The following is a 13,742-nucleotide window of genomic DNA, read 5'->3' on the forward strand; positions in this document are numbered from 1 at the left end:
AAAATTATGCCTCCTCCTTGCTCCCAGATGTTGGCTAACATCTTCAACAGCTGCTTCTCACTAGGGTACTTCCCGAGATCATGGAAACGTGCAGAAGTCATCCTCATCCTTAAACCCGGAAAACCTGAAGCCAATCTTGCCTCATATAGACCGATTAGTTTGCTGGCAATACTCTCCAAAATACTCGAAAGAGTATTTCTGCGCAGAGTGTTGCCAGTACTGGACGAGGCTGGATTGATCCCGGATCACCAGTTTGGATTCAGGCGATCTCATGGAACACCCGAACAATGCCACCGGCTCGTATCAAGAATCCTCAATGCATTCGAGAAGAAAAGATACTGTTCGGCCGTCTTCCTCGATGTCAAGCAGGCGTTTGACAGAGTGTGCATTCCGGTCTCCTCCACAAACTTAAGTCCCACCTTCCCAGTTCCCACTACGCTCTACTCAAATCTTACACCGAAGGAAGAGAATTCCAAGTGCGTTGCGGATCCTCATCCAGCACGCCAAGGCCCATAAGAGCCGGAGTACCTCAAGGCAGCGTCCTTGGTCCCATCCTCTACACCCTCTTCACAGCAGACCTTCCTATAATACCTCCCGTCACCTCACAATAGCCACCTATGCCGACGACACCGCGTTCCTCGCCACCGCTACTATCCAGATGGAGCTTCAGCCATCATCCAGAGGCAACTGGATGCTTTGAATCCATGGCTAAAACGATGGAATATTGCGGTTAACGCCGAAAATCCTCCCATACAACGTTTTCCCTGCGCAGAGGAGAATGCCCTCCGGTCACTCTTGACGGCGACACGATCCCCACTACCAGCACCTCCAAATACCTAGGGCTTACACTGGATAGAAGGCTGACATGGGCCCTCACATTGATAGGAAGCGTACCCAGGCCAACATACGCCTTAAGCAACTCCACTGGCTTGTTGGGAAAAGTTCCAAGCTGAGGGACAAAACGAAGCTGCTACAAGACTATTCTCAAGCCAATATGGACTTATGGAATCCAGCTGTGGGGCACCACAAGTGCTTCACACAGAAGAAGATCCAGCAATTCCAGAACCGATGCTTGAGAATAGTCTCCAACGCCCATCCCTATCACGAGAATACTGCCATCCACGAGGAGCTCGGAATTCCCTGGGTGGAAGATGAGATCTACCGACTCAGTGAGAGATACGCCAGAAGACTGGAGAATCACCCCAACCACCTGGCCATCAATCTGTTAGACAACAGCCAATCCACAAGACGTCTGCAGAGAACGCACCCGCTTGACCTCACGCAACATTAATGTAAATTTGTAACCCCTACCCAAGTACATTCTAAGTACTCCCCGTATGCCAATGTTCCCCCACATAAAATTTAATTATTGTTCATTAGGACAGATTTTAAATAAATAAAACAGATACAAAAAAAAAAAAAAAACTAAATTGATGACGAGGTATTGGCAACGTGATAGAATTCTTTAAAGTCTTTATATCAAAAATTATACGATAGGACAATATCATATGCGTCACTAAATTGATGACGAGGTATTTGGCAACTTGATATAATTCTTTAAAGTCTTTATATCAAAAATTATATGATAGGGACAATATCATATGCGTCACTAAATTGATGACGAGGTGTTTGTTTGGCTACAGGAAAAATCATTTATTTATCGAATCATCAAGCAAAGGATAAGCTTCAGTGGATCGCAGTATGGCAGCTGCTCAACCACTTACATTTTACATCGTTTACAATTGATTCTAGGCTTTGTCATTGTATTAAATAATGCTTTTATATGTAACTAGCGCGGCATCAGGTGATCGAAGATCCTCCTAATTTACTATGTTACAAATTACATTGGCATCACATCCATTGTCGTTTATAAAATAAATTATAAACTTTAAATGGTTTAGAAGCCATACAATGCAAATTGCCCCTTATTTATCATTGCAGTCCAGCACGGATACGACCTTAGAGGCGTTCAGGCATAATCCAACGGACGTAGCGTCATACCACTGTTCGCTCGAACAAGTATTGTGCCATTGTCCGTACCTGCGGTTCCTCTCGTACTACGCAGGAATGCTGTCGCAACAACGTTTTGTCATTAGTAGGGTAAAACTAACCTGTCTCACGACGGTCTAAACCCAGCTCACGTTCCCTTGCATGGGTGAGCCGACATCGAAGGATCAAAAAGCGACGTCGCTATGAACGCTTGGCCGCCACAAGCCAGTTATCCCTATGGTAACTTTTCTGACACCTCTTGTTAAAAACTCTTTAAACCAAAAGGATCGATAGGCCGAGCTTTTGCTGTCCCTGTGTGTACTGAACACCGAGATCAAGTCAGCATTTGCCCTTTTGCTCTATGTGTGGTTTCTGTCCGCACTGAGCTGGCCTTGGGACACCTCCGTTATTATTTGAGAGATGTACCGCCCCAGTCAAACTCCCTACCTGGCAATGCCCTTGAATTGGATCATACCTGAGTAATTGGAGTTATACCAAATTTTCAAATCAAAAATACATAAATGCATCGTTTTATTAAAGAATTTGTTTGCGATTATATAACAAACTCGTGATACTTTGATCAAGAAGCTTGCATCAAAACCCAATACCATAAGATATAATAAATATATCCGTATAATGGCTAGGAAATGATACACGTTCCATTTAATCAAGTAAGTAAGCTCTCTGCGAAAGACTTCCATGGTAGTACGGCTATAAAACAGAAAAGAAAACTCTTCCGATATCTCTCGACGGCTTCTTTATGGTCGTTCCTGTTGCCAGGATGAGCACGAGGCCATATTTAATAACAAACGGATACTCAACAGGTTACGGAATTGGAACCGTATTCCCTTTCGTTCAAAATTATTCAAGTGTATTATATTCGCTTTGTTTATATAGTTAGGCATTTTTGTTTTACTTGAAAATTTTCGGCTTTCGCCTTGAACTTAGGACCGACTAACTCGTGATCAACCACTGTTCACACGAAACCCTTCTCCACTTCAGTCCTCCAAGGTCTCATTCGATTATTTGCTACTACCACCAAGATCTGTACCAATGGCAGCTCCATGCAGGCTTACGCCAAACACTTCTACGCATACCATTGTACCTTCCTACTCACTAAAGTTTCAAAATTTATATCACAAGTAATATAAATCATCTACTTTAGCGGTAATGTATAGGTATACAACTTAAGCGCCATCCATTTTAAGGGCTAGTTGCTTCGGCAGGTGAGTTGTTACACACTCCTTAGCGGATTTCGACTTCCATGATCACCGTCCTGCTGTTTTAAGCAACCAACGCCTTTCATGGTATCTGCATGAGTTATTAATTTGGGCACCGTAACATTACGTTTGGTTCATCCCACAGCGCCAGTTCTGCTTACCAAAAGTGGCCCACTGGGCACATTATATCATAACCTTGAACTTCATATCAAGAAAGTTAAGGTTCTTACCCATTTAAAGTTTGAGAATAGGTTAAGATCGTTTCGACCCTAAGGCCTCTAATCATTCGCTTTACCAGATAAGATTATTTTATATAATATTAAAATGCACCAGCTATCCTGAGGGAAACTTCGGAAGGAACCAGCTACTAGATGGTTCGATTGGTCTTTCGCCCCTATACTCAATTCTGACAATCGATTTGCACGTCAGAACTGTTTCGGTCTTCCATCAGGGTTTCCCCTGACTTCAACCTGATCAAGTATAGTTCACCATCTTTCGGGTCACAGCATATATGCTCAAGGTACGTTCCAGTTAGAGGCATAAATAATATAAATATACATTATACATAACTATATAGAACGCCCCGGGATTGTGTTAATTAGCTATAAATAGCTAAAAAACTAATCCCATTATTAGTCAAGTTAATTACGCTATTAGGTTTACATCCCAATAACTTGCACATATGTTAGACTCCTTGGTCCGTGTTTCAAGACGGGTCCCGAAGGTATCCTGAATCTTTCGCATTGTTAATCATACAAGAGCATATAATAAACACAAAAATCAATGATAATTATGCCATTATATAATTCCGAAAAATTAACGCTCTGTAATAATATAAATCTATCAGCACTTTATCAAATTAATAACATTTATTCTGTGTTAAAATGCAAGCAATTTAATTGGAATAAACTATAAGTTATATTTTATGATAAATTTGGGATATGCTAATAGATTACAATGTCCTTATATGGAAAAAATGCACATTATTCTTAATAATATTATTTAAATATTACAATTTTAATGATGAATTTTCCATAACGGATATTCAGGTTCATCGGGCTTAACCTCTAAGCAGTTTCACGTACTGTTTAACTCTCTATTCAGAGTTCTTTTCAACTTTCCCTCACGGTACTTGTTTACTATCGGTCTCATGGTTATATTTAGTTTTAGATGGAGTTTACCACCCACTTAGTGCTGCACTATCAAGCAACACGACTCTTTGGAAACATCATCTAGTAATCATTAACGTTATACGGGCCTGGCACCCTCTATGGGTAAATGGCCTCATTTAAGAAGGACTTAAATCATTAATTTCTCATACTAGAATATTGACGCTCCATACACTGCATCTCACATTTGCCATATAGACAAAGTGACTTAGTGCTGAACTGTTTTCTTTTCGCTCGCCGCTACTAAGAAAATCCTTGTTAGTTTCTTTTCCTCCCCTAATTAATATGCTTAAATTCAGGGGGTAGTCCCATATGAGTTGAGGTTGTATATATAACTATATTTTGCCATAAATTCTTTATATATAAATGATAAAACAATCAATTAAATTCGTTATAAATAGTTCCAATAGTTCTTGTAAGCAAAGTTATTTTTTATCCATTTAACGAACCAACGAAGAATAATAACAAAACCAAGATTTTTCTTTTTCCGAATCATTAATAAGAGACAATTCTAGATGAAAAATATTTCAATTTTTTATGCTAGACATTTCTCAGTATTATTTGATTGAAAAAGAAAATATTTCTCTTCGTTTTTCACATTCAAATGTGAGATAATGTTTTTCATTTCTTTTTTAATATTATGAATAAAATCATTATTTAATCCAATAATATACCATATGCTTATAAAAATTTATAAACAACTTAATTAGCATAGTCTTACAACCCTCAACCATATGTAGTCCAAGCAGCACTATAAAATTAATTAAAGTACATAACAGCATGGACTGCGATATGCGTTCAAAATGTCGATGTTCATGTGTCCTGCAGTTCACACGATGACGCACAGTTTGCTGCGTTCTTCATCGACCCATGAGCCGAGTGATCCACCGCTTAGAGTTTTATAATTCATTTTTATATAATATCAATATTGTTTTTATTGAAAGAAATTAAAAATACACCATTTTACTGGCATATATCAATTCCTTCAATAAATTTATTTTTATACCTAAAAATAAATGTTGCGATATGTCTTAGTTTCATATAAGCATTATGTATCATAAAAATCTGGTTATGGTTTGCTATTTTGGGTGACACATACTGCAAAATTTATATAAAACATTAACCTGATGGATGACAGGTACAAACATTGTATATTTTAGGTTGTTGCATTAGCCAACGTATGCTCATAAAATAGATGAACAATACATATTCGCAACGCGTGTATATTATGGTCCATATACACACACACTTATTTTGAATACCACATTCAAAATTATTTTAATTTTAATTCGACTTCTACTTTCAAATTTTGTTCAGTTTCTTCGATTTCCATTTTCGAGAATTTGTTTTTATAGGAAACGCCATTGTTGTAGTAGGTACTGCCACAAATACGCACAACAACATTAATAATGTTAAAGTCTTTTTATGAGGTTGCCAAGCCCCACATATAAAATAAAAGCCATCTTCATTTTATTTTGACTTTAACTTTTGATTCCGTGGAATCATTTTGTAATATTTTTATTTTGGTAAATTGTATTTATTTGTATTATAACAAATGTTTATTAACGATAAGGATATTATACAATAATGATCCTTCCGCAGGTTCACCTACGGAAACCTTGTTACGACTTTTACTTCCTCTAAATAATCAAGTTCGGTCAACTTTTGCGAAACAACCGTAACACGCAAGGCGTCACAGTGATCACGTCCGGAGACCTCACTAAATAATTCAATCGGTAGTAGCGACGGGCGGTGTGTACAAAGGGCAGGGACGTAATCAATGCGAGTTAATGACTCACACTTACTGGGAATTCCAAGTTCATGTGAACAGTTTCAGTTCACAATCCCAAGCATGAAAGTGGTTCAGCGGTTTACCCGGACCTCTCGGTCTAGGAAATACACGTTGATACTTTCATTGTAGCGCGCGTGCAGCCCAGGACATCTAAGGGCATCACAGACCTGTTATTGCTCAATCTCATTATTGCTAGACGCAATTTGTCCATTTAAGAAGCTAGTGTCCTTATAATGGGACAAACCAACAGGTACGGCTCCACTTACATAAACACATTCAAACACAATAAACATTTTACTGCCACCATGAATGAAGGCTACATAAGCTTCAGCACCATAATCCTGAAGATATCTATTTAATATATTTGAGTCTCGTTCGTTATCGGAATTAACCAGACAAATCACTCCACGAACTAAGAACGGCCATGCACCACCACCCATAGATTCGAGAAAGAGCTATCAATCTGTCTTACACACTTATGTTCGGACCTGATAAGTTTTCCCGTGTTGAGTCAAATTAAGCCGCAGGCTCCACTCCTGGTGGTGCCCTTCCGTCAATTCCTTTAAGTTTCAGCTTTGCAACCATACTTCCCCCGGAGCCCAAAAGCTTTGGTTTCCCGGGAAGCGACTGAGAGAGCCATAAAAGTAGCTACACCCAATTGCTAGCTGGCATCGTTTATGGTTAGAACTAGGGCGGTATCTGATCGCCTTCGAACCTCTAACTTTCGTTCTTGATTAATGAAAACATCTTTGGCAAATGCTTTCGCTTAAGTTAGTCTTACGACGGTCCAAGAATTTCACCTCTCGCGTCGTAATACTAATGCCCCCAAACTGCTTTTATTAATCATTACCTCTTGATCTGAAAACCAATGAAAGCAGAACAGAGGTCTTATTTCATTATCCCATGCACAGAATATTCAGGCATTTGAAGCCTGCTTTAAGCACTCTAATTTGTTCAAAGTAATAGTACCGGCCCACAATAACACTCGTTTAAGAGCACTAGTTTAGCCGCCGTTTACAGAAGTTAAAATCCGAACTCTTACAATTCTCTCTTTTATTTTCCGATCTGTCCCCTAGCTTGGTTCAACAGCGACTGACTGCCGCGCTCTCTGCAGAGTGGCGAGTCGATCAATCGATAAGTTTCTCTATAATATTTGTATGTATGTATAAGCTTATGACTAGATTGACTATGTATAATTAGATATGTATGGATAAAAGTAAAGGAAGAGGGTAGAAGGAGCAGCCTACTACAACTCGGCCGTCCTGACAACTAGATCTCCCGATCGTAGGATTTTATGACAATTAACGTTTCTTAAAGCTAAGGGTCCTGTTTCTCATTTTATTCTTCTTAGTAGAGATACTTTTAAACGGTCTTAAACATTTTTTGGTTTTCTTTTCTTCTTGTTTGTTTTCTTTGTTTTACAATTGCTTCTTAAATTATACTTTCTATTTCGTACAGAGTTTCTTAAATTATACTTTCTATTTCGTACAGAGTTTCTTAAATTATACTTTATATTTTGTACAGAGTTTCTTAAATTGTAATTTCTATTTTGTAGACTCTTAATTTTTCTTTGCCAGTGTTTTATATTCTGTATGCTCCATACACCCCGGTAAGGATTGCGAGAAATTTGAAATCCATCAACATCTTCCAGAAGGAAGCGATCATTTTTGAGAACTTTGCTTATGACATAAGGTCCTTTATGCTTTGGTATTAACTTCTTAGCTATGCCTGTTGTTGAGTCAAAATTTTTAACCATGACGTAGTCGCCTTTTGTGAACACTCCTGGTCGTTTTCGTTTTTTGTCAACATATTCTTTATTGTATGCTTGTGCTATTTTCTGACTTGCCTCGCCTTTATTTCTAATACTTTCTAAATCTCTTTCTTCAATCGTTTCTTCAATTTCCTCAATTTTTTCTTTTAACTCATCCATAATTTGTCCTTTTTGTTGTAAACCAAATAACATTATGCTAGGATACTGTTTAATGCTGCGGTGTTGTGTATTGTTCAGGGTATATTCGACCTTTTCTAAGACTAAGTCCCAGTGTAGACCTTGATCGGGTTCAATTAACTTGCTAATCATTGGACCAAGACTTCGGTTTATACGTTCAACTTGACCGTTGGCTTGTGGCGATCCTGTTGCAATTTTTATGTGTTTAACATTGCATTCTTTCAAAAATAAGTCAAAATCGCCAGACGTGAAACATGCTCCTCTATCTGATATGATACACTTAGGCCTACTGTATGCTCTGAAGTAGTCGTTTAACGATTGTATGACTTCTTTTGTGTTCGTAGTTTTTGTTGCGTATAGTCTGACAAACTTTGTGAATGCATCTACTATCACTAGAATATGTTTCTTCGGTCTACCCAAGTCTACTGGACCATAATGGTCAATATGGATGATTTCAAAAGGTTTGTTTCCCTTAGGTATGTTGTGTAGAAATCCTTCTGTTTTTCCTGTTTTGGGACTGAATGAAATACATTTTAAACAGTTGCTGATATGTGTGCTACACTTCTGTTTTAAATTTGGAAACCAATAGTTTTTCATTATAGCTTCTATCATTTTGTCTCTTCCTACGTGTCCAAGTTCGTTGTGATACTTGTATAACACTTGTTCTTCCATTTCTATCGGAACGTAGAACAGCAATCTATTTTCATTTGTCTTTTTGTAAACTATACCATTTCTCATCTCATACAATTTATTTTCAGTGTTTTCTAACAATTGCCTGATTTCTCTTAATTTTGTATCTTTCCCTTGACATATAACTAGATTATCTTCGAAACTGTTTGTTTGTATTACCATAATATTTGTACACCTACTCAGTGCGTCAACATGTTGCATGCGGCTACCTGCCCTATGCACAATTTCAAAATCATAACCTTGGAATTCTAAAGCCCACCTGGCTATCCTAGGGTTTAGCTCTTTTTTGTTTAGGGTCAAAATTAATGAGTTGCAGTCGGTGACTATTTTAAATGTCCTCCAATGAAGATAAACTCTAAATCTACGTAACGAATAAACGATGGCTAAAGTTTCTAACTCGAAACTGTGGTATTTTGATTCAATATCTGTTGTCCGTCTTGAAAAGAATGAAACTGGGTGCCATTTCTGGTCCTCCTTCTTTTGCATAAGTACAGCACCGAATCCAGAAGAACTTGCATCACAATGCAATTCTGTTTCGTGTTTATGGTTGTATATAGCTAAGACCGGTGACTGTATTAATTTATCTTTTAACATATTAAAACAAATCATTTCTTCACTACCAAATTTGAACGGTTTATCTTTTTTAATAATGTCGTGCAGTGGTTTAGCTAGTCTAGAAAAATCTTTTATGAACCGTCGAAAATATGAGCATAATCCCAAAAAACTTTGTACTGTATGAACATTGTTAGGTATTGGGAAATTTTTTATTGCCTCGATTCCTTTGTCATTGGGCATTATGCCGTCTTTATTTATTATGAACCCAAGATATTTTATACTCGATTGCATAAACTCACATTTGTCTATTCTTAATTCAAGTTTATTTTCAACTAATCTTTTAAAAATTTCTTTCAACGTTTCTAAGTGTTCGCTTATATTTTCGGTTGCCAATAGAATGTCGTCCATATATACTACTACTTTGTTTTCTCTGATCATATCAGCAAAAATTTTGTTAACAAATCTTTGGAACACAGACGGGGCGTTTTTGAGGCCAAATGGCATTCGCAGCCACTCGTATTGGCCTAATGGTGTAACGAAAGAGGTGTATTTTATTGATTCTTTTTTAACATGCACGTGGAAAAAACCGTTTTTAAGATCGAGTTTGGTGAAAACAGTTTTCTCATTCATTCTATCTAACAAGTCATCTATAAGAGGTAGAGGATAGTTGTCTTTCATTGTCATTTTATTAAGTTTTCTAAAGTCGACGCACATACGTAAGTCTCCAGTTTTCTTTTTCACTAAAACAATGGGCGATGCATATTCCGAGTCGCTTGGTCGTATAAATCCGTTTTCCAAATATTCGTCTAATAGTTTTTGTAACCTGTCTTTTTCTGTGTATGAAAACCTCCTAGGAGAACAGCTAAACGGTTTCGGGTTTTCCAAACACAATTGTATTTCACTTCTAACTGTCGGTTCATTTGGCCTTTTTGCATTTATATAAAAATTTCTAAACAACCTATCGAATTCTAGTTGTAACCTATTTCTAACATTTTCTCCTATTTTGTATTCTAACTCACTTTCAGTTACATGACATATTCTTAGTACTTCCTTATCAAAGTTGTCATTTAATTGTTCGTAAACGTTTTTATCTTTTGGCAATTTGAAACTAACGATTTCTTTTGAAGTGTTAACAATTTCATCTTCTGATAATTTTGATTTACTGATATTCTTTTGTTGACTAACTATTTCATCTCTTAACGATATTGGACCAGTTTCTTTATGCTGTTGATTAACGATTTTATTTTCTAACGATTTCGGACTAATAGTTGCATTTTTTAACGATTTTGGACTAACTATTTCATTTTCTGACGATTGTGAACTAATAATTTCATTTTCTAACGATTTCTCAGGACTATCATTTTCAGTATACATTGATCTTTTGTTTATTTCTATGGGTTTTCTCAACGCAATCATTCCCAAGGTGTACGGGTCTAAATTTAAATTGCATGCAGTTAAAAAATCTCTGCCGAGAATAACATTATACCTCATAGACTGGTCGCAAACAATGATTAAACGAAAATATATTTTTATTGATCCTTTCAATACATAACATGTTGTTTGTCCATGTGTTTTGAGAATACAGTTGTTTAAACCAAAATAGGAAGTATTAACTGGGGCTAACTTCATTGTCTCGTTAATAAGTGACTTTTTAATGATAGATATAGGACTGCCAGAGTCTATGCGGCATTCTGAAATTATAGGCTTATAAGCATTTTCAAAAAAATTAATTTTAAACCATCTTACATAATTATTAGTTGAAACGCTCTTCCTTGTGGGACATTGTGCCACCAGGTGTCCAAATTGTCCACAGGCGTAACACGAACCTGGTTCACGTTTGGGCTTCTTGCAGATGTCAGCTTTGTGTCCTCTTGAATTACAGTTTGCGCATCGTATGGCATCTTTGTAGTCGGTTGGCTGTACAGGTGGCTCCCTCCGAGCTGGCAAACGGATGTTCGAAAATGCGCGTAGCATCTCCGATGGAGTAGAGAAGCATTGAATCCGTGCTTGGGTACGGAAATTTTGCAGCGGTATGCCCTCTATCACCTGGTCCGGTAGTTCGTCGTCATCGATGTTTATCCCGTTTGAGAGAGCCATCTTCTCATCGTAATAACTGCAGAAATTCTCCTCGGTTTTCCACTTGCGACTCTCGAATTTTCGCCGGATCTCAGCCTTGGATGATTGCTCGCCAAAAGTCAATGACAATTGATCAAGCAAATTGTCAATTGGTTCGATCAATCGAGCAGGGTGCGCATGTAACCAGACTTGCGCGTTTCCTTTAAGTTTAGTGATGAGTTAGATGCGTAAATGGTTGTCATCGATGTTGAAAGTGCGTGCGATATTTTTGACCACTGTTATCCAGGCACGCGCGCAAGTTTTCCCATCGTAATCGGTTATCGTCTCTTTGGCGAGAGCGAGAACATCAACTGGAAAACGCTGGCTCTCCGCTCTCTCATTGGATCGCTGCGGCGAGTGAAATGTTGTGTTCTCTTTTGTGGCGCCAGCCTGCGTAAACTGCGCCGTCTGGATAACGGAACTAACTGTAGCCTTGCTTTGCTCTGGTTGTTGTTGTTCTTGGAACTGCAAGCTCGATCGTGTTCCGTTAAGCATTGCCTTCGCTTCTGCTAGCTCTGCGCGTAGTTGCTGTAGCTCGAACATGTTTGTCTCCCTCTCACTGCCAGTTTCGGTTGATTCTTTTCTGTTCATCGCCTTCACACTTACGTGATCGGTGTTAATTTCACAATTCTGGAAATCCAGTGAAGAAAAATTGTCGTTTCTTGGTGGAGCGTTTTTCTGGGGGTGCTCCGGTGGACAATCCCCCGAACTGCCGTTGGGATGTCTTGCAGCCTCGCGATTAATTCGGCTTTTGTGCCTTCCGTATTTTGGCCCAGAATACGTAGCCAATCTTTTAGAGTTGTCAGCGAAAAGTCGTTCAGGATGATTTTATCGTCCATTTTGGATTATTAATCCCACTTCTGAGTTTTTAGCCGCCGTTTACAGAAGTTAACATCCGAACTCTTACAATTCTCTCTTTTATTTTCCGATCTGTCCCCTAGCTTGGTTCAACAGCGACTGACTGCCGCGCTCTCTGCAGAGTGGCGAGTCGATCAATCGATAAGTTTCTCTATAATATTTGTATGTATGTATAAGCTTATGACTAGATTGACTATGTATAATTAGATATGTATGGATAAGAGTAAAGGAAGAGGGTAGAAGGAGCAGCCTACTACACTAGTGCAGGTTTTTAAATAGGAGGAACATATGAAAAAATACAAGTATTTAATCACATATAAGAACTCCACCGGTAATACGCTTACATACATAAAGGTATAGTACCAACCACAATTGTAAGTTGTACTACCCGTATGAAGCACAAGTTCAACTACGAACGTTTTAACCGCAACAACTTTAATATACGCTATTGGAGCTGGAATTACCGCGGCTGCTGGCACCAGACTTGCCCTCCAATTGGTCCTTGTTAAAGGATTTAACATTCCAATTACAGGGCCTCGGATATGAGTCCTGTATTGTTATTTTTCGTCACTACCTCCCCGAGCTGGGAGTGGGTAATTTACGCGCCTGCTGCCTTCCTTAGATGTGGTAGCCGTTTCTCAGGCTCCCTCTCCGGAATCGAACCCTGATTCCCCGTTACCCGTTGCAACCATGGTAGTCCTAGATACTACCATCAAAAGTTGATAGGGCAGACATTTGAAAGATCTGTCGTCGGTACAAGACCATACGATCTGCATGTTATCTAGAGTTCAACCAATATAACGATCTTGCGATCGCTTGGTTTTAGCCTAATAAAAGCACATGTCCCATAAGGTTCATGTTTTAATTGCATGTATTAGCTCTAGAATTGCCACAGTTATCCAAGTAACTGTTAACGATCTAAGGAACCATAACTGATATAATGAGCCTTTTGCGGTTTCACTTTTAATTCGTGTGTACTTAGACATGCATGGCTTAATCTTTGAGACAAGCATATAACTACTGGCAGGATCAACCAGAATAATGTTTTTCGTAATTCCGGTCGTTTACACTACTATACCCTCTCACTATAATGGCTTTTCTCTATAATACTAAGAGAATGTGGGATATTTTCAGCATTTTTTCCCTTATACATATAATAATTAATAATTTTCATAGTATATTATTTAATTTACTCATATTATTGCCAAAATCATATGAATACATAAGTTTTGAACAATATGAGAGGTCGGCAACCACTGCCTACCTATAGTAGTTTTTGAACCCTCTGTCGTAATTCCGGTCGTTTACACTACTATACCCTCTCACTATAAGGCTTTTCTCTATTATACTAAGAGAATGTGGGATATTTTCAGCATTTTTTCCCTTATACATATAATAATTAATCA

General features: G+C 38.1%; 1 non-coding gene and 1 pseudogene across 1 annotated transcript; both read right to left on the reverse strand.

The window, feature by feature from the left end:
* Positions 1-1,660: 1,660 nt before the first annotated feature.
* On the reverse strand, positions 1,661-4,704 carry LOC117149112 (annotated as a pseudogene).
* Positions 4,705-5,098: 394 nt separating this feature from the next.
* LOC117149105 lies at positions 5,099-5,277 on the reverse strand. The gene has a single exon (XR_004460038.1). It is a non-coding gene; the product is annotated as a 5.8S ribosomal RNA (ribosomal RNA).
* Between the last annotated feature and the right edge of the window lie 8,465 nt (positions 5,278-13,742).

Source organism: Drosophila mauritiana, unplaced genomic scaffold, assembly GCF_004382145.1.
Source record: "Drosophila mauritiana strain mau12 unplaced genomic scaffold, ASM438214v1 U_14, whole genome shotgun sequence".
Taxonomy (NCBI): Eukaryota; Metazoa; Arthropoda; class Insecta; order Diptera; family Drosophilidae; genus Drosophila; species Drosophila mauritiana.